The sequence below is a fragment of the Amia ocellicauda genome, unplaced genomic scaffold (genome assembly GCF_036373705.1).
Source record: "Amia ocellicauda isolate fAmiCal2 unplaced genomic scaffold, fAmiCal2.hap1 HAP1_SCAFFOLD_26, whole genome shotgun sequence".
Classification (NCBI taxonomy): Eukaryota; Metazoa; Chordata; class Actinopteri; order Amiiformes; family Amiidae; genus Amia; species Amia ocellicauda.
The window spans coordinates 1300371-1316096 of NW_027102823.1; the positions used below are offsets into that span (position 1 = coordinate 1300371).

At 46.2% G+C, this 15726-nt stretch overlaps 8 non-coding genes and 31 pseudogenes across 8 annotated transcripts; all 39 read right to left on the reverse strand.

Annotated features, from left to right (window-relative positions):
• Nucleotides 1–160: 160 nt before the first annotated feature.
• LOC136727395 (uncharacterized) lies at nt 161–279 on the reverse strand (annotated as a pseudogene).
• A 216-nt stretch (nt 280–495) lies between these two features.
• Nucleotides 496–614, reverse strand: LOC136726899 (5S ribosomal RNA). Its single transcript, XR_010808277.1, has one exon. It is a non-coding gene; the product is annotated as a 5S ribosomal RNA (ribosomal RNA).
• A 211-nt stretch (nt 615–825) lies between these two features.
• Nucleotides 826–944, reverse strand: LOC136726929 (5S ribosomal RNA). Its single transcript, XR_010808305.1, has one exon. It is a non-coding gene; the product is annotated as a 5S ribosomal RNA (ribosomal RNA).
• Nucleotides 945–1159: 215 nt separating this feature from the next.
• LOC136726767 (uncharacterized) lies at nt 1160–1278 on the reverse strand (annotated as a pseudogene).
• A 216-nt stretch (nt 1279–1494) lies between these two features.
• LOC136726756 (uncharacterized) lies at nt 1495–1613 on the reverse strand (annotated as a pseudogene).
• A 217-nt stretch (nt 1614–1830) lies between these two features.
• LOC136727153 (uncharacterized) lies at nt 1831–1949 on the reverse strand (annotated as a pseudogene).
• Nucleotides 1950–2166: 217 nt separating this feature from the next.
• Nucleotides 2167–2285, reverse strand: LOC136726730 (uncharacterized; annotated as a pseudogene).
• Nucleotides 2286–2501: 216 nt separating this feature from the next.
• LOC136726600 (uncharacterized) lies at nt 2502–2620 on the reverse strand (annotated as a pseudogene).
• Nucleotides 2621–2836: 216 nt separating this feature from the next.
• LOC136726813 (uncharacterized) lies at nt 2837–2956 on the reverse strand (annotated as a pseudogene).
• A 215-nt stretch (nt 2957–3171) lies between these two features.
• On the reverse strand, nt 3172–3290 carry LOC136727241 (uncharacterized; annotated as a pseudogene).
• A 215-nt stretch (nt 3291–3505) lies between these two features.
• Nucleotides 3506–3624, reverse strand: LOC136726569 (uncharacterized; annotated as a pseudogene).
• Nucleotides 3625–3840: 216 nt separating this feature from the next.
• On the reverse strand, nt 3841–3959 carry LOC136727138 (uncharacterized; annotated as a pseudogene).
• Nucleotides 3960–4505: 546 nt separating this feature from the next.
• On the reverse strand, nt 4506–4624 carry LOC136726980 (5S ribosomal RNA). The gene has a single exon (XR_010808351.1). It is a non-coding gene; the product is annotated as a 5S ribosomal RNA (ribosomal RNA).
• A 210-nt stretch (nt 4625–4834) lies between these two features.
• On the reverse strand, nt 4835–4953 carry LOC136726884 (5S ribosomal RNA). Its single transcript, XR_010808264.1, has one exon. It is a non-coding gene; the product is annotated as a 5S ribosomal RNA (ribosomal RNA).
• A 216-nt stretch (nt 4954–5169) lies between these two features.
• LOC136727148 (uncharacterized) lies at nt 5170–5288 on the reverse strand (annotated as a pseudogene).
• Nucleotides 5289–6813: 1525 nt separating this feature from the next.
• On the reverse strand, nt 6814–6932 carry LOC136727366 (uncharacterized; annotated as a pseudogene).
• A 532-nt stretch (nt 6933–7464) lies between these two features.
• LOC136727367 (uncharacterized) lies at nt 7465–7583 on the reverse strand (annotated as a pseudogene).
• A 215-nt stretch (nt 7584–7798) lies between these two features.
• Nucleotides 7799–7917, reverse strand: LOC136726994 (5S ribosomal RNA). Its single transcript, XR_010808364.1, has one exon. It is a non-coding gene; the product is annotated as a 5S ribosomal RNA (ribosomal RNA).
• A 552-nt stretch (nt 7918–8469) lies between these two features.
• Nucleotides 8470–8588, reverse strand: LOC136726967 (5S ribosomal RNA). The gene has a single exon (XR_010808339.1). It is a non-coding gene; the product is annotated as a 5S ribosomal RNA (ribosomal RNA).
• A 215-nt stretch (nt 8589–8803) lies between these two features.
• LOC136726969 (5S ribosomal RNA) lies at nt 8804–8922 on the reverse strand. The gene has a single exon (XR_010808341.1). It is a non-coding gene; the product is annotated as a 5S ribosomal RNA (ribosomal RNA).
• A 221-nt stretch (nt 8923–9143) lies between these two features.
• On the reverse strand, nt 9144–9262 carry LOC136727266 (uncharacterized; annotated as a pseudogene).
• Nucleotides 9263–9472: 210 nt separating this feature from the next.
• On the reverse strand, nt 9473–9591 carry LOC136727277 (uncharacterized; annotated as a pseudogene).
• Nucleotides 9592–9809: 218 nt separating this feature from the next.
• LOC136726639 (uncharacterized) lies at nt 9810–9928 on the reverse strand (annotated as a pseudogene).
• Nucleotides 9929–10143: 215 nt separating this feature from the next.
• LOC136726478 (uncharacterized) lies at nt 10144–10262 on the reverse strand (annotated as a pseudogene).
• A 220-nt stretch (nt 10263–10482) lies between these two features.
• Nucleotides 10483–10601, reverse strand: LOC136727190 (uncharacterized; annotated as a pseudogene).
• Nucleotides 10602–10820: 219 nt separating this feature from the next.
• LOC136727100 (uncharacterized) lies at nt 10821–10938 on the reverse strand (annotated as a pseudogene).
• A 215-nt stretch (nt 10939–11153) lies between these two features.
• LOC136726637 (uncharacterized) lies at nt 11154–11272 on the reverse strand (annotated as a pseudogene).
• Nucleotides 11273–11494: 222 nt separating this feature from the next.
• LOC136726479 (uncharacterized) lies at nt 11495–11613 on the reverse strand (annotated as a pseudogene).
• Nucleotides 11614–12166: 553 nt separating this feature from the next.
• LOC136726512 (5S ribosomal RNA) lies at nt 12167–12285 on the reverse strand. The gene has a single exon (XR_010808208.1). It is a non-coding gene; the product is annotated as a 5S ribosomal RNA (ribosomal RNA).
• Nucleotides 12286–12504: 219 nt separating this feature from the next.
• On the reverse strand, nt 12505–12623 carry LOC136726614 (uncharacterized; annotated as a pseudogene).
• Nucleotides 12624–12837: 214 nt separating this feature from the next.
• On the reverse strand, nt 12838–12956 carry LOC136726817 (uncharacterized; annotated as a pseudogene).
• Nucleotides 12957–13170: 214 nt separating this feature from the next.
• Nucleotides 13171–13289, reverse strand: LOC136727127 (uncharacterized; annotated as a pseudogene).
• Nucleotides 13290–13505: 216 nt separating this feature from the next.
• LOC136727268 (uncharacterized) lies at nt 13506–13624 on the reverse strand (annotated as a pseudogene).
• Nucleotides 13625–13847: 223 nt separating this feature from the next.
• Nucleotides 13848–13966, reverse strand: LOC136726840 (uncharacterized; annotated as a pseudogene).
• A 216-nt stretch (nt 13967–14182) lies between these two features.
• LOC136726553 (uncharacterized) lies at nt 14183–14301 on the reverse strand (annotated as a pseudogene).
• A 218-nt stretch (nt 14302–14519) lies between these two features.
• LOC136726458 (uncharacterized) lies at nt 14520–14638 on the reverse strand (annotated as a pseudogene).
• A 216-nt stretch (nt 14639–14854) lies between these two features.
• On the reverse strand, nt 14855–14973 carry LOC136726718 (uncharacterized; annotated as a pseudogene).
• A 211-nt stretch (nt 14974–15184) lies between these two features.
• On the reverse strand, nt 15185–15303 carry LOC136727353 (uncharacterized; annotated as a pseudogene).
• Nucleotides 15304–15519: 216 nt separating this feature from the next.
• Nucleotides 15520–15638, reverse strand: LOC136726520 (uncharacterized; annotated as a pseudogene).
• Between the last annotated feature and the right edge of the window lie 88 nt (nt 15639–15726).

Below are 15726 nucleotides of genomic sequence, written 5' to 3' on the forward strand. Positions count from 1 at the left end.
CCAGCAAAAAAAAAAGAAAAAAGAAAAATGGAGGGAAAAATATCAGTGCAGCAAAGGGTGTTGAAAGTAGCCGGGTACGTGTACAATTTTTCAATTATATCTCCTCCAGACAGAAAGACAGTATTAAGAGCTACAATGAAGTTACCCATGAGATGTAAAAAGCTTGCAGCACGTGGTATTTCCTGGAGGTCACCCATCCAAGTACTGACCAGGCCCTGACCCGTTTAGTTTCCGAGATCTGACGAGATCGGGGGCGTTCAGGACGGTGTGGCTGCAAGTCAGAAGGACTGGCTGCATGATGTCTCTTAATGGCTGGCGGGTATTTACGTAACTTCCAGCAAAAAACAAAAGAAAAAAGAAAAATGGAGGGAAAAATATCAGTGCAGCAAAGGGTGTTGAAAGTAGCCGGGTACTTGTACAATTCTTCAATTATATCTCCCCCAGACAGAAAGAGAGTATTAAGAGTTACGATGAACATACCCAGGAGACGTAAGAAGCTTGCAGCACCTGGTATTTCCAGGAGGTCACCTATCCAAGTACTGACCAGGCCCTGACCCGTTTAGCTTCCGAGATCTGACGAGATCGGGCGCGTTCAGGATGGTGTGGCCGCAAGCGAAGAGGCCTGGCTGCATGATGTCTCTTAAAGACTGGTGGGTATTGACGGAACTTCCAACAAAAAAAAAAAAAGAAAAATGATGGGAAAAATACCAGTGCAGCAAAGGGTGTTGAAAGAAGCCGGGTATGTGTACAATACTTCAATTATATCTCCTCCAGACAGAAAGAGATTATTAAGAGCTACGATGAAGTTACCCAGGAGACGTAAAAAGCTTGCAGCACCAGGTATTTCCAGGAGGTCTCCCATCCAAGTACTGACCAGGCCCTGCCCCATTTAGCTTCCGAGATCTGACGAGATCAGGCGCGTTCAGGACGGTGTGGCCGCAAGCAAAGATTCCTGGCTGCATGATGTCTCTTAAAGGGTGGAGGGTATTGACGGAACTTCCAGCAAAAAAAGAAAAAAAAAAAACAATGGAGGTAAAGATATCAGTGCAGCAAAGGTTGTTGAAAGTAGCCGGGTACGTGTACAATTCTTCAATTATATCTCCTCCAGACAGAAAGAGACTATTAAGAGCTTCGATTACGTTACCCAGGAGACGTAAAAAGCTTGCAGCACCAGGTATTTCCAGGAGGTCTCACATTCAAGTACTGACCAGGCCCTGCCCCGTTAAGTCTCCGAGATCTGACGATATCGGGTGCGATCAGGATGGTGTGGCCGCAAGCCAAGCGGCCTGGCTGCATGATGTCTCTTAAAGGCTGGAGGGTATTGACGGAACATCCAGCAAATAAAAATAGAAAAAAGAAAAATGGAGGGAAAAATATCAGTGCAGCAAACGGTGTTGAAAGTAGCCGGGTACGTGTACAATACTTCAATTATATCTCCTCCAGACAGAAAGAGAGTATTAAGAGCTACAAGGAAGTTACCCAGGAGACAAAAAAACCTTGCTGCACCTGATATTTCCAGGAGGTCACCCATCCAAGTACTGACCAGGCCCTGCACCGTTTAGTTTCCGAGATCTGACGATATCGGGCGCGTTAAGGACGGTGTGGCCGCAAGCCGAGAGGCCTGCCAGCATGATGTCTCTTAAAGGCTGGCGGGTATTGACGGAACTTCCAGCAAAAAAAAAAAAAAAAAAAGAAAAACGGAGGGAAAAATATCAGTGCAGCAAACGGTGTTGAAAGTAGCCGGGTACGTGTACAATACTTCAGTTATATCTCCTCCAGACAGAAAGAGAGTATTAAGAGCTACGAGGAAGTTACCCAGGAGACGTAAAAAGCTTGCAGCACCTGGTATTTCCAGGAAGTCATCAATCCAAGTACTGACCAGGCCCTGCCCCGTTTAGCTTCTGAGATCTGACGAGATCGGGCGCGTTCAGGACGGTGTGGCTGCAAGCCAAGAGGCCTGGCTGCATGATGTCTCTTAAAGGCTGGAGGGTATTGACGGTACTTCCAGCAAAATAAAAAAGAAAAAAGAAAAATGGAGGGAAAAATATCAGTGCAGCAAAAGGTTGTTGAAAGTAGCCGGGTACTTGTACAATTCTTCAATTATATCTCCTCCAGACAGAAAGAGAGTATTAAGAGCTACGAGGAAGTTACCCAGGAGACATAAAAACCTTGCTGCACCTGATATTTCCAGGAGGTCACCCATCCAAGTACTGACCAGGCCCTGCACCGTTTAGTTTCCGAGATCTGACGATATCGGGCGTGTTCAGGACGGTGTGGCCGCAAGCCAAGAGGCCTGCCTGCATGATGTCTCTTAAAGGCTGGCGGGTATTGACGGAACTTCCAGCAAAAAAAAAAAAAAAAAAAGAAAAACGGAGGGAAAAATATCAGTGCAGCAAAGGGTGTTGAAAGTAGCCGGGTACGTGTACAATACTTCAATTATATCTCCTCCAGACAGAAAGAGGGTATTAAGAGCTACGATGAAGTTACCCAGGAGACGAAAAAGCTTCCAGCACCTGGTATTTCCAGGAGATCACTCATCCAAGTAGTGACCAGGCCCTGCCCCGTTTAGCTTCCGAGATCTGACGAGGTTGGGCGCGTTCAGGACGGTGTGGCCGCAAGCCGAGAGTCCTGGCTGCATGATGTCTCTTAAAGGCTGGAGGGTATTGACGGAACTTCCAGCAAAAAACAAAAGAAAAAAGAAAAATGGAGGGATAAATATCAGTGCAGCAAAGGTTGTTGAAAGTAGCCAGGTACGTGTACAATTCTTCAATTATATCTCCTCCAGACAGAAAGAGAGTATTAAGAGCTACGAGGAAGTTACCCAGGAGACATAAAAACCTTGCTGCACCTGATATTTCCAGGAGGTCACCCATCCAAGTACTGACCAGGCCCTGCCCCGTTTAGCTTCTGATATCTGACGAGAATTGGGCGCGTTCAGGATGGTGTGGCCGCAAGCCGAGAGTCCTGGCTGCATGATGTCTCTTAAAGGCTGGAGGGTATTGACGGAACTTCCAGCAAAAAACAAAAGAAAAAAGAAAAATGGAGGGATAAATATCAGTGCAGCAAAGGGTGTTGAAAGTAGCCAGGTACGTGTACAATTCTTCAATAATATCTCCTCCAGACTGAAAGAGAGTATTAAGAGCTACGATGAAGTGACCCAGGAGACGAAAAAGCTTGCAGCACCTGGTATTTCCAAGAGCTCACCCATCCAAGTACTGACCAGGCCCTGCTCCGTTTGGCTTCCGAGATCCCACGAGATCGGGCGCGTTCAGGACGGTATGGCCGCAAGCCAAGAGGCCTGGTGCATGATGTCTCTTAAAGGCTGGAGGGTATTGACGGAACTTCCAGCAAAATAAAAAAGAAAAAAGAAAAATGGAGGGAAAAATATCAGTGCAGCAAAGGTTGTTGAAAGTAGCCGGGTACGTGTACAATACTTCTATTATATCTCTTCCAGACAGAAAGAGAGTATTAAGAGCTATGAGAAAGTTACCCAGGAGATATAATAACCTTGCAGCACCTGATATTTCCAGGAGGTCACCCATCCAAGTACTGACCAGGCCCTGCTCCGTTTAGCTTCCAAGATCTGACGAGATAAGGAGCGTTCAGGACGGTGCGGCCGCAAGCCAAGAGGCCTGGCTGCATGATGTCTCTTAAAGGCTGGCGGGTATTGACGGAACTTCCAGCAAAAAACAAAAGAAAAAAGAAAAATGGAGGGAAAAATATCAGTGCAGCAAACGGTGTTGAAAGTAGCCGGGTACGTGTACAATACTTCAATTATATCTCCTCCAGACAGAAAGAGAGTATTAAGAACTACAATGAAGTTACCCAGGAGACGTAAAAAGCTTGCAGCACCTGGTAATTCCAGGAGGTCACCCATCCAAGTGTTGACCAGGCCCTGCCCCGTTTAGTTTCCGAGATCTGATGAGATCGGGCACGTTCAGGACGGTGTGGCCGCAAACCAAGAGGCCTGCCTGCATAATGTCTCTTAAAGGCTGGCGGGTATTGACGGACCTTCCAGCAAAAAAAAAAAGAAAAAAGAAAAATGGTGTGAAAAATATCAGTGCAGCAATGGGTGTTGAAAGTTGCCGGGTACATGTACATTTCTTCAATTGTATCTCCTCCAGAAAGAAAGAGAGTATTAAGAGCTACGATGAAGTTACCCAGGAGACGTAAAAAGCTAGCTGTACCTGGTTTTTCCAGGAGGTCACCAATCCAAATACTGACCAGGCCCTGCCACGTTTTGCATCCAAGATCTGACAAGATCGGGCACGTTCAGAACGGTGTGGCCGCAAGCCAAAAAGCGTGGCTGCATGATGTCTCTTAAAGGCTGGCGGGTATTGACGGAACTTCCAACAAAAAAAAAAAAAGAAAAATGAAGGGAAAAATACCAGTGCAGCAAAGGGTGTTGAAAGTTGCCGGGTACGTGTAAAATTCTTCAATTATATCTCCTCCAGACAGAAAGAGAGTATTAAGAGCTACGATGAAGTTTCCCAGGAGACGTAAAAAGCTTGCTGCACCTGGTATTTCCAGGAGGTCACCTATCCAAGTACTGACCAGGCCCTGCCCCGTTTAGCTTCCGAGATCTGACGAGATCGGGCGCGTTCAGGACGGTGTGGCCGCAAGCCAATAAGATTGGCTGCATGATGTCTCTTAATGGCTGGCGGGTATTGACGGAACTTCCAACATAAAAAAAAAAGAAATATGATGGGAAAAATACCAGTGCAGTAAAGGGTGTTGAAAGAAGCCATGTATGTGTACAATACTTCAATTATATCTCCTCCAGACAGAAAGAGAGTATTAAGAGCTACGATGAAGTTACCCTGGAGATGTAAAAAGCTTGCAGCACCTGGTATTTCCAGGAGGTCACCCATCCAAGTACTGACCAGGCCCTGCCCCGTTTAGCTTCCGAGATCTGACGAGATTGGGCGCGTTCAGGGCGGTGTGGCCGCAAACCAAGAGGCCTGCCTGCATGATGTCTCTTAAAGGCTGGCGGGTATTGACGGAACTTCCAGTATAAAAAAAAAAAAAAAAAGAAAAACGGAGGGAACAATTTCAGTGCAGCAAAGGGTGTTGAAAGTAGCCGGGTACGTGTTCAATACTTCAATTATATCTCCTCCAGACAGAAAGAGAGTATTAAGAGCTACGATGAAGTTACCCAGGAGACGAAAGAGCTTGCAGCACCTGGTATTTCCAGGAGATCACCCATCCAAGTAGTAACCAGGCCCTGCCCCATTCAGCTTCCGAGATCTGACGAGATCGGGCGCGTTCAGGACGGTGTGGCCGCAAGCCGAGAGTCCTGCCTGCATGATGTCTCTTAAAGGCTGAAGGGTATTGACGGAACTTCCAGCAAAAAACAAAAGAAAAAAGAAAGAAAAATGGAGGGATAAATATCAGTGCAGCAAACGGTGTTGAAAGTAGCCGGGTACGTGTACAATACTTCATTTATATCTCCTCCAGACAGAAAGAGAGTATTAAGAGCTACGAGGAAGTTACCCAGGAGACGAAAAAGCTTGCAGCACCTGGTATTTCCAGGAGGTCTTCCATCCAAGTACTGAACAGGGCCTGCCCCGTTCGGCTTCCGAAATCTGATGAGATCGGGCGCGTTCAGGACAATGTGTCGGCATGCCAAGAGGCCTGGCTGCATGATGTCTCTTAAAGGCTGGCGGGTATTGACGGAATTTCTAGCAAAAAAAAATAAATTAAAAAAAATAGAAAAATGAAGGGAAAAATATTAGTTCTGGAAAGGGTGTTGAAAGTAGCCGGGTACGTGTACAATACTTCAATTATATCTTCTCCAGACAGAAAGAGAGTATTAAGAGCTACGATGAAGTTACCCAGGAGACGTAAAAAGCTTGCAGTACCTGGTTTTTCCAGGAGGTCACCAATCTAAATTCTGACCAGGCTCTGCCACTTTTTGCTTCCAAGATCTGACAAGATCGGGCGTGTTCAGGACGGTGTGGCCGCAAGCCAAAAAGCCTGGCTGCATGATGTCTCTTAAAGGCTGGCGGGTATTGACGGAAATTCCAACAAAAAAAAAAAAAGAAAAATGAAGGGAAAAATACCAGTGCAGCAAAGGGTGTTGAAAGAAGCCGGGTATGTGTACAATTCTTCAATTATATCTCCTGCAGACAGAAAGAGAGTATTAAGAGCTACGAGTAAGTTACTCAGGAGACGAAAAAGCTTGCAGCACCTGGTATTTCCAGGAGGTCACCCATCCAAGTACTGACCAGGCCCTGCTCCGTTTAGCTTCTGAGATTTGGTGCATTCAGGACGTTGTGGCTGCAAGCCAAGAGGCCTGGCTGCATGATGTTAATTAAAGGCTGGAGGGTATTGACTGAACTGCCTGCAAAAAAAAAAAGAAAAATGGAGGAAAAAATACCAGTGCAGCAAAGGGTGTTGAAAGTAGCCGGGTACGTGTACAATTCTTCAATTATATCTCCTCCAGACAGAAAGAGAGTATTTAGAGCTACGATAAAGTTACCCAGGAGACGAAAAAGCTTGCAGCACCTGGTATTTCCTGGAGGTCACCCATCCAAGTACTGACAAGGCCCTGCTCCGTTTAGCTTCTGAGATTTGGTGCATTCAGGACGTTGTGGCTGCAAGCCAAGAGGCCTGGCTGCATGATGTTAATTAAAGGCTGGAGGGTATTGACTGAACTGCCTGCAAAAAAAAAAAAGAAAAATGGAGGAAAAAATACCAGTGCAGCAAAGGGTGTTGAAAGTAGCCGGGTACGTGTACAATTCTTCAATTATATCTCCTCCAGACAGAAAGAGAGTATTTAGAGCTACGATAAAGTTACCCAGGAGACGAAAAAGCTTGCAGCACCTGGTATTTCCTGGAGGTCACCCATCCAAGTACTGACAAGGCCCTGCCCCGTATAGCTTCCGAGATCTGACGAGATCGGGTACATTCACGACGGTGTGGCCGCAAGCCGAGAAACCTGTCTGCATGATGTCTCTTAAAGGCTGGAGGGTATTGACGGAACTTCCAGCAAAAAAAAAAAGAAAAAAGAAAAATGGAGGGAGAAATATCAGTGCAGCAAAGGGTGTTGAAAGTAGCCGGGTACGAGTATATTTCTCCAATTATATCTCCTCCAGACAGAAGGAGAGTATTAGGACCTACGATGAAGTTACCCAGGAGACGAAAAAGCTTGCAGCACCTGGTATTTCCTGGAGGTCACCCATCCAAGTACTGACCAGGCCCTGCTCCGTTTAGCTTCTGAGATTTGGTGCATTCAGGACGTTGTGGCTGCAAGCCAAGAGGCCTGGCTGCATGATGTTAATTAAAGGCTGGAGGGTATTGACTGAACTGCCTGCAAAAAAAAAAAGAAAAATGGAGGAAAAAATACCAGTGCAGCAAAGGGTGTTGAAAGTAGCCGGGTACGTGTACAATTCTTCAATTATATCTCCTCCAGACAGAAAGAGAGTATTTAGAGCTACGATAAAGTTACCCAGGAGACGAAAAAGCTTGCAGCACCTGGTATTTCCTGGAGGTCACCCATCCAAGTACTGACAAGGCCCTGCCCCGTATAGCTTCCGAGATCTGACGAGATCGGGTACATTCACGACGGTGTGGCCGCAAGCCGAGAAACCTGTCTGCATGATGTCTCTTAAAGGCTGGAGGGTATTGACGGAACTTCCAGCAAAAAAAAAAAGAAAAAAGAAAAATGGAGGGAGAAATATCAGTGCAGCAAAGGGTGTTGAAAGTAGCCGGGTACGAGTATATTTCTCCAATTATATCTCCTCCAGACAGAAGGAGAGTATTAGGACCTACGATGAAGTTACCCAGGAGACGAAAAAGCTTGCAGCACCTGGTATTTCCTGGAGGTCACCCATCCAAGTAATGACCAGGCCCTGTCCCGTTTAGCTTCCGAGATCTGACGAGATCGGGTACGTTCAGGACGGTGAGGCCGCAAGCCAAGAGGCCTGTCTGCATCATGTCTCTTAAAGGTTGGAGGGTATTGACGGAACTTCCAGCAAAAAATTAAAGAAAAAAGAAAAATAGAGGGAAAAATATCAGTGCAGCAAAGGGTGTTGAAAGTAGCCGGTTACGTGTACAATACTTCAATTATATCTCCTCCAGACAGAAAGAGAGTATTAAGAGCTACGATAAGGTTACCCAGGAGACGAAAAACGCTTGCAGCACCTGGTATTACCAGGAGGTCACCCGTCCAAGTACTAACCAGGCCCTGCCCCATTTAGCTTCCGAGATCTGGCGAGAGTTGGCGCGTTCAGGACGGTGTGGCCGGAAACCAAGAGGCCTGCCTGCTTGATGTCTCTTAAAGGCTGGCGGGTATTGACGGAACTTCCAGCAAAGAAAAAAAAAAAAAAAAGAAAAACGGAGGGAAAAATTTCAGTGCAGCAAAAGGTGTTGAAAGTAGCCGGGTACGTGTTCAATAGTTCAATTATATCTCCTCCAGACAGAAAGAGAGTATTAAGAGCTACGATGAAGTTACCCAGGAGACGAAAAAGCTTGCAGCACCTGGTATTTCCAGGAGATCACCCATCCAAGTAGTAACCAGGCCCTGCCCCGTTTAGCTTCCGAGATCTGACGAGATCAGGCGCGTTCAGGATGGTGTGGCCGCAAGCTGAGAGCCCTGGCTGCATGATGTCTCTTAAAGGCTGGAGGGTATTGACGGAACTTCCAGCTAAAAACAAAAGAAAAAAGAAAAATGGAGGGAAAAATATCAGTGCAGCAAAGGGTGTTAAAAGTAGCCAGGTATGTGTACAATTCTTCAATAAAATCTCCTCCAGACAGAAGGAGAGTACTAAGAGCTACGAGGAAGTTGCCCAGGAGACGAAAAAGCTTGCAGCACCTGGTATTTCCAGGAGGTCAACCATCCAAATACTGACCAGGCCCTACCCCGTTTAGCTTCCGAGATCTGACGAGATCGGGCGCGTTCAGGACGGTGTGGCCGCAAGCCAAAAGGCCTGGCTGCATGATGTCTCTTAAAGGCTGGCGGGTATTGACGGAACTTCCAGCAAAAATAAAAAAAAATAAAAAAAGGAAAATGGAGGGAAAAATATCAGTGCAGCAAACGGTGTTGAAAGTAGCCGGGTACGTGTACAATATTTCAATTATATCTCCTCCAGACAGAAAGAGAGTATTAAGAGCTACGAGGAAGTTACCCAGGAGACATAAAAACCTTGCAGCACCTGATATTTCCAGGAGGTCACCCATCCAAGTACTGACCAGGCCCTGCACCGTTTCGCTTCCGAGATCTGACGAGATCGGGCACGTTCAGGACGGTGTGGCCGCAAACCAAGAGGCCTGCCTGCATGATGTCTCTTAAAGGCTGGCGGGTATTGACGGAACTTCCAGCAAAAAAAAAAAAAGAAAAATGAAGGGAAAAATATCAGTGCAGCAAAGGGTGTTGAAAGTAGCCGGGTACGTGCACAATACTTCAATTATATCTCCTCCAGACAGAAAGAGAGTATTAAGAGCAACGATGAAGTTACCCAGGAGACGAAAAAGCTTGCAGCACCTGGTATTTCTAGGAGGTCACCCATCCAAGTAGTGACCAGGCGCTGCCCTTTTTAGCTTCCGAGATCTGACGAGATCGGGTGCGTTCAGGACGGTGTGGCCACAAGCCGAGAGGCCTGCCTGCATGATGTCTCTTAAAGGCTGGCAGGTTTTGACGGAACTTCCAGCAAAAAAAAAAAAAAAAGAAAAGAAAAACGGAGGGAAAAATATCAGTGCAGCAAAGGGTGTTGAAAGTAGCCGGGTACGTGCACAATACTTCAATTATATCTGCTCCAGACAGAAAGAGAGTATTAAGAGCTACGATGAAGTTACCCAGGAGACAAAAAAGCTTGCAGCACCTGGTATTTCCAGGAGATCACACATGCAAGTACTGACAAGGCCCTGCCGCGTTTAGCTTCCGAGATCTGATGAGATGGGGCGCGTTCAGGACGGTGTGGCCGCAAGCCAAGAGGCCTGGCTGTATGATGTCTCTAAAAGGTTGGAGGGTATTGACGGAACTTCCAGCAAAAAACAAAAGAAAAAAGAAAAATAGAGGGAAAAATTCCAGTGCAGCAAAGGGTGTTGAAAGTAGCCGGGTACGTGTACAATTCTTCAATTATATCTTCTCAGACAGAAAGATAGTATTAAGAGCTACGATGAAGTTCCCCAGGAGACGTAAAAAGCTGGCAGCACCTGGTATTTCCAGGAGGTCACCCATCCAAGTACTGACCAGGCCCTGCCCCATTTAGCTTTCGAGATCTGATGAGATCGGGCGCGTTCAGGACGGTGTGGCGGAAAGCCAAGAGGCCTGGCTGCATGATGTCTCTTAAAGGCTGGCGGGTATTGACGGAACTTCCAGCAAAAAAAGAAAGAAAAAAAAATAGAAAAATGCAGGGAAAAATATCAGTGCAGCAAAGGGTGTTGAAAGTAGCCGGGTACGTGTACAATTCTTCAATTTTATCTCCTCCAGACAGAAAGAGAGAAATAAGAGCTACGATGAAGTTACCGAGGAGACGAAAAAGCTTGCAGCACCTGGTATTTCCAGGAGGTCACCCAACCAAGTACTGACCAGGCCCTGCCCCGTTTAGCTTTCGAGATCTGATGAGATTGGGCGCGTTCAGGACGGTGTGGCCGTAAGCCAATAAGCCTGGCTGCATGATGTCTCTTAAAGGCTGGTGGGTATTGACGGAACTTCCAAAAAAATAAAAAAATAAAAAATAGAAAAATGGAGGGAAAAATATCAGTGCAGGAAAGAGTGTTGAAAGTAGCCGGCTACGTGTACAATTCTTCAATTATATCTTCTCCATACAGAAAGAGAGTATTAAGAGCTACGATGAAGTTTCCCAGGAGATGTAAAAAGCTTGCAGCACCTGGTATTTCCAGGAGGTCACCTATCCAAGTACTGACCAGGCCCTGCCCCGTTTAGCTTCCGAGATCTGACGAGATCGGGCGCGTTCAGGGCGGTGTGGCGCAAGCCAAGAGGCCTGGATGCATGATGTCTCTTAAAGGCTGGAGGGTATTGACGGAACTTCCAGCAAAATAAAAAAGAAATAAGAAAAATGGAGGAAAAAATATCACTGCTGCAAAGTGTGTTGAAAGTAGCCGGGTACGTGTACAATACTTCAATTATATCTCCTCCAGACAGAAAGAGAGTATTAAGAGCTATGATGAAGTTACCCAGGAGACGAAAAAGCTTGCAGCACCTGGTATTTCCAGGAGATCACCCATCCAAGTAGTGACCAGGCCTTGCCCCGTTCAGCTTCCGAGATCTGATGAGATCGGGCGCGTTCAGGACAATGTGTCCGCATGCCGAGAGGCCTGGCTGCATGATGTCTCTTAAAAGCTGGCGGGTATTGACGGAATTTCAAGCAAAAAAAAATAAAATTAAAAAAATTGAAAAATGAAGGGAAAAATATTAGATCAGGAAAGGGTGTTGAAAGTAGGCGGGTACGTGTACAATACTTCAATTATATCTTCTCCAGACAGAAAGAGAGTATTAAGAGCTATGATGAAGTTACCCAGGAGACGAAAAAGCTTGCAGCACCTGGTATTTCCAGGAGATCACCCATCCAAGTAGTGACCAGGCCTTGCCCCGTTCAGCTTCCGAGATCTGACGAGATCGAGCGCGTTCAGGACGGTGTGGCCGCAAGCCAAGAGGCCTGGCTGCATGGTGTCTCTTAAAGGCTGGCGGGTATTGACGGAACTTCTAGCAAAAAAAAAAAAAAAAAAGAAAAAAGAAAAACGGAGGCAAAAATATCAGTGCAGCAAAGGGTGTTGAAAGTAGCCGGGTACGTGTACAATTCTTCAATTATATCTCCTCCAGACTGAAAGAGAGTATTAAGAGCTATGATGAAGTTACCCAAGAGACGTAAAAAGCTTGCAGCACCTGGTATTTCCAGGAGGTCAACAATCCAAGTACTGACCAGGCCCTGGCCCGTTTAGTTTCCCATTTCTGACGAGATCGGGCGCGTTCAGGACTTTGTGTCCGCAAGCCGAGACGCCTGGCTGCATGATGTCTCTTAAAGGTTGGCGGGTATTGAAGGAACTTCCAGCAAAAAAAAAAAAAGAAAAATGGATGGAAAAATATCAGTGCAGCAAAGGGTGTTGAAAGTAGCCGGGTACGTGTACAACTCTTCAATTATATCTCCTCCAGACAGAAAGAGAGTATTAAGAGCTACGATAAAGTTACCCAGGAGACGTAAAAAGCTTGCAGCACCTGGTATTTCTAGGAGGTCTCCCATCCAAGTACTGACCAGGCCCTGCCCCGTTTAGCTTCCGAGATCTGACGAGATCGGGCGCGTTCAGGACGGTGTGGCCGCAAGCCAAGAGGCAGGGCTGCCTGATGTCTCTTAAAGGCTGGCGGGTATTGACGGAGCTTCCAGCAAAAAAAAAAAAAAAAAAAAAGAAAAATGGAGGGAAAAATATCTGTGCAGCAAACGTTGTTGAAAGTAGCCGGGTACGTGTACAATACTTCAATTATATCTCCTCCAGACAGAAAGAGAGTATTAAGAGCTACGAGGAAGTTACCCAGGAGACATGAAAACCTTGCAGCACCTGATATTTCCAGGAGGTCACCCATCCAAGTACTGACCACGCCCTGCACTGTTTAGCTTCCTAGATCTGACGAGATCAGGCGCGTTCAGGACGGTGTGGCCGCAAGTCAAGAGGCCTGGCTGCATGATGTCTCTTAAAGGCTGGAGGGTATTGACGGAACTTCCAGAAAAAACAAAAGAAAAAAGAAAAATGGAGGGAAAAATATCAGTGCAGCAAACGTTGTTGAAAGTAGCCGGGTACGTGTACAATACTTCAATTATATCTCCTCCAGACAGAAAGAGAGTACTAAGAGCTACAATGAAGTTACCTTGGAGACGAAAAAGCTTGCAGCACCTGGTATTTCCAGGAGGTCACCTATCCAAGTACTGACCAGGTCTTGCTCCGTTTAGCTTCCGACATCAGATGAGATCGGACGCGTTCAGGACAATGTGTCCGCATGCCAAGAGGCCTGGCTGCATGATGTCTTTTAAAGGCTGGACGGTATTGACGGAACTTCCAGCAAAAAAAAAAAAAAAAAAAATATGGAGGGAAAAATATCAGTGCAGCAAAGGCTGTTGACAGTAGCCGGGTACGTGTACAATTCTTCAATTATATCTCCTCCAGACAGAAAGAGAGAATGAAGAGCTACGATAAAGTTACCCAGGAGACGTAAAACGCTTGCAGCACCAGGAATTTCCAGGAGGTCTCCCATCCAAGTACTGACCAGGTCCTGCCCCGTATAGCTTCCGAGATCTGACGAGATCGAGCGCGTTCAGGACGGTGTGGCCGCAAGCCGAGAGGCAGGGCTGCATGATATCTCTTAAAGGCTGGCGGGTATTGACGGAACTGCCAGCAAAAAAAAAAAAAAAAAAAGAAAAACAGAGGGAAAAATATCAGTGCAGCAAAGGGTGTTGAAAGTAGCCGGGTACGTGCACAATACTTCAATTATATCTCCTCCAGACAGACAGAGAGTTTTAAGAGCTACGATGAAGTTACCCAGGAGACGAAAAAGCTTGCAGCACCTGGTATTTCCAGGAGATAATCCATCCAAGTAGTGACCAAGCCCTACCCAGTTTAGCTTCCGAGATCTGACGAGATCGGGCGCGTTCAGGACGGTGTGGCCGCAAGCCAGTAAGATTGGCTGCATGATGTCTCTTAATGGCTGGCAGGTATTGACGGAACTTACAGCAAAAAAAAAAAGAAAAAAAAAAAACGAAAAATGGAGGGAAAAATATCAGTGCAGCAAAGGGTGTTGAAAAAAGCCGGGTAAGTGCACAATTCTTCAATCATATCTCCTCCAGCCAGAAAGAGAATATTAAGAGCTACGATGAAGTTACCCAGGAGACTTAAAAAGCTTGCAGCACCTGATATTTCCAGGAGATCTACCATCCAAGTAGTGACCAGGCCCTGCCCCGTTTAGCTTCCGAGATCTGACGAGATCGGACGCGTTCAGGTCAATGTGTCCGCATGCCAAGAGGCCTGCCTGCATGATGTCTTTTAAAGGCTGGACGGTATTGACGGAACTTCCAGCAAAAAAAAAAAAAAAAAAAAAATATAGAGGGAAAAATATCAGTGCAGCAAAGGCTGTTGAAAGTAGCCGGGTACGTGTACAATTCTTCAATTATATCTCCTCCAGACAGAAAGAGAGAATGAAGAGCTACGATAAAGTTACCCAGGAGACGTAAAACGCTTGCAGCACCAGGAATTTCCAGGAGGTCTCCAATCCAAGCACTGACCAGGCCCTGCCCCGTTTAAATTCCGAGATCTGATGAGATCAGGGGCGTTCAGGACGGTGTGGCCGCAAGCCGAGAGGCCTGGCTGCATGATGTCTCTTAAAGGCTGGCGGGTATTGACGGAACTTCCAGCAAAAAAAAAGAAAAAAAAATAGAAAAATGGAGGGAAAAATATCAGTGCAGCAATAGGTGTTGAAAGTTGCCGGGTACGTGTACATTTCTTCAATTATATCTCCACCAGACAGAAAGAGAGTATTAAGAGCTACGATGAAGTTACCCAGGAGACGAAAAAGCTTGCAGCACCTGGTATTTCCAGGAGGTCACCCATCCAAGTACTGACCAGGCCCTGCCCCGTTTAGAATCCGAGATATGACGAGATCGGGCACATTCAGGACGGTGCGGCCGCAAGCCGAGAGGCCTGGCTGCATGATGTCTCTTAAAGGCTGGAGGGTATTGACGGAACTTTCAGCAAAATAAAAAAGAAAAAAGAAAAATGGAGGGAAAAATATCAGTGCATCAAAGGTTGTTGAAAGTAGCCGGGTACCTGTACAATTCTTCAATTTTATCTCCTCCAGACAGAAAGAGAGTATTAAGAGCTACGAGGAAGTTACCCAGGAGACATAAAAACCTTGCTGCACCTGATATTTCCAGGAGGTCACCCATCCAAGTACTGACCAGGCCCTGCACCGTTTAGTTTCCGAGATCTGACGATATCGGGCGCGTTCAGGACGGTGTGGCCGCAAGCCAAGAGGCCTGCCTGCATGATGTCTCTTAAAGGCTGGCGGGTATTGACGGAACTTCCAGCAAAAAAAAAAAAAGATAAATGAAGGGAAAAATACCAGTGCAGCAAAGGGTGTTGAAAGAAGCCGGGTATGTTTACAATACTTCAATTATATCTCCTCCAGACAGAAAGAGAGTATTATGAGCTACGATGAAGTTACCCAGGAGACGTAAGAAGCTTGCAGCACCTGGTATTTCCAGGAGGTCACCAATCCAAGTAATGACCAGGCCCTGTCCCGTTTAGTTTCCGAGATCTTACGAGATCGGGCGCTTTCAGGACGGAGTGGCCGCAAGCCGAGAGGCCTTACTGCATGTTGTCTCTTAAAGGCTGGTGGGTATTGACGGAACTTCCAGAAAAAAGAAAAAGAAAAAAGAAAAACGGAGGGAAAAATATCAGTGCAGCAAAGGGTTTTGAAAGTTGCCGGGTATGTGTACATTTCTTCAAATGTAGCTCTTCCAGACAGAAAGAGAGTATTAAGAGCTACGATGAAGTTACCCAGGAGACGTAAAAAGCTTGCAGTACCTGGTTTTTCCAGGAGGTCACCAATCCAAATACTGACCAGGCCATGCCACGTTTAAATTCCGAGATCTGACGAGATCGGGCACGTTCAGGACGGTATGGCTGCAAACCGTGAAGCCTGGCTGCATGATGTCTCTTAAAGTCTGGCGGGTATTGACAGAACATCCAAATAAAAAAATAAAAATAAAAAAAAAAATG